Source organism: Hyperolius riggenbachi, chromosome 12, assembly GCF_040937935.1.
Source record: "Hyperolius riggenbachi isolate aHypRig1 chromosome 12, aHypRig1.pri, whole genome shotgun sequence".
Taxonomy (NCBI): Eukaryota; Metazoa; Chordata; class Amphibia; order Anura; family Hyperoliidae; genus Hyperolius; species Hyperolius riggenbachi.
Window position 1 is genome coordinate 66025793 of NC_090657.1, and position 2659 is coordinate 66028451.

The following is a 2659-nucleotide window of genomic DNA, read 5'->3' on the forward strand; positions in this document are numbered from 1 at the left end:
GGCGAGTCTTAAAGACTACCTAAATTTTAAATTACAGGTTCCTTTAAACCTAATAAGTTGCCAAGATATATTAAAATCACACATAATAAAGTGATTATATACCACATATGGTCTTGAAATCCCCTCCCCCAGTGTGAAATTGGGCCCAGAATTGTTTTTTCCATACAAACCATAAGTGCAACGGATGCTACGGGGATTTATTTATTTATTTGTTGTATTTATAAAGCGCCAACATATTACGCAGCGCTGGTTGAGGTCATAAGTCCCCCCACCCCCGCTCCCAGCCCACAACCACTGTGAAAAGAAATGTAATATAATCCAGGCAGGCAGACAAGATATTTGGAATAAAAATTATAGCAATCAGACATGATAAGACAGGCTGCAGCTGTTCTGCTGTGTCTCCTCTCTCCTACACACTGTGAAAAGAGATGTAATCTGACCCAGGCAGGTAGAAGGCAGGGCAAGGAGATGCAGGGGAAGGTACCAGACTGGAGGGGAGAACACACTGCTGAGGGTGTACTTGCAAGGCATTAGCATGAGGAGGTGCTACTACAGATATAAATGTTAGTTTATTCTATCCACTATGATGTACCAGATGTTCATCTAACTGTACACAATGCATTGACCACATATATGTATGGCCATACAAACTTTTTTTCGCTGGAGGTAGTCTTTAAGCACAAGAGATGGTAGTGGTGGTGGGGGGAGGAGGGGCTCTTGGGGTTGGGGATAGGGTTAGGATACATCTAGTCTGGGACATGATGGGTCATGAAGGCTGCAAAATAAAAAGTTTCCTGTTGCCATCTGAAAAGCAGCCAAATAACAGTATGAATGTGCTTTAAACTCTTGACAGATTGAGGCAATTTTGGGTTCATTTGGATTATTTATAAAGTACAGATATCCTTTCAAAGATCCTCTATTTAAAATAAAAAATTCCCTCACTTTGTTTCTTAGTACTTTTTCCACATCGTCTTAAAGCAGTTAAATAACAGTTACTATGTTCAGTCATATAATATAATCTGATTAGGTCCTGCCTTACTGCGCTAATTTTCTGCAAACTCGGAAAATAAGTTCTGAACAGCTCAAGGGATTTATGCTAAAAGAAAAAAAAAAAAAAAAAGGAAGGTTCAGTTGTGGGGGAGGTAGATAAAATAAATGTATTTGTATCTGCATTACTTTCTGTAATGACCTAGAAAAATACAGCCTTGCTAATCACAGCGTCGGAACGCTGAAATTTGTGGCCTCTGTAAACTGCCGTTTAAAAGCTAAAATAACTGCTTATGTAATGGCAAGACAGGGCCGTAAATATTGTGTAAAGCGCACGCCGGGGCAGAATTTTAAAAAATGATTTGCAATCGAGAGTCCATTAAGACAGTTTATAGCGGCTTGTGTCAAAACAGAACTGATGCGGAATTGTAAAACCCTAAATGTATTTTTTAAATATTATTTAAAAAAAAAAAAAAAAGAGTGAAAGATGGAAATATTTCTGCTGTAAACAATTCATATCTGATAAACGGAAAGCACTCTGGATAATGCACAGGCGGGGAACAGGCGAAGAGAGCAGAGGAATTTTAGAATTATACAAATGTCTCTGGCTGCTGAGAAAAGGATTCTGGGAGCATTTTGAATGTGCTAAGCAATGTGGGCAGTGTCCGGGACTAGTAGAATGCTTATTGTCATCAAAGACGAATAGGAAATAAATCTGTGAGGCTGTTGAGAGTATTGTTCAATTTACATTTCATTTAAATGAACTGGGACTCCAAGCTCAGTTGTATTAACAGTAATAGGCCTGATTTACTAAGGCTTGGTTTACACATAAAAAGGTGCACAGTCCTGTTCTGTCAGTTTATGACAGTTGGTATCCGTTTTGTATCTTTAGTTTCTTTGGCTGTGTTCACACATAAAAGGTATACAGTTCTGGTCCTATCAGGTAAAGCTGATAGAAAAGCTATGCAAAACTGACAGGACTTGATGGGAAATGTACAGATTTATGTGTGAACCAAGCCTAAAGGGGAATTAATAAATCTAGAAACAGCCTGATCGCCAGAAAACTAGTGTTATTTCTGCAACAATCAGGTTAACATATTTATAATGGTAGTATTCAGCTGAATAGATCACACATTTTCAGCAGTATCATCACTTCCATGAACTTAAAGAGAACCAGTCGGTCAAAAAAAAAAAAGTAAAAAAAATAAATAAAAATGATAAAAGCTTGCTACCTGATCCGGGGGGTTGCCGGATCAGGTATCAGAATAATTTATTCAGCAAGTGCAACAGGCGTAGCAACCGGAGTTATTTGTGGACACATGGCAGTTGGCATAGTGCAAATGACATAGAATAATTTTTAACGACATAAGCATAGCAACAATAACAGCGATGTGACAGTAACAGTACAAAATGTTCAGATTGCAATCACCCCTGAGCGGGACATGTATGAAGTAGCAGAATATGGTACAGTTCGACCAATGAGAGTCTGCCTATTGGCATACACTCAGCTTGAGATGAGAAGGACAACCGCCTGGGGGAACAAGGTGTTACTACGTCTGTGGGTTTCGGAGGGGATGGACCTATAGAAGCAGCCTGAGGGGAGGAGGCTGAAGAAGTGACTGCCATGGTGGGAGGGGTCGTGTGTGATCCTGTTGGCACTGGACCTCATTCT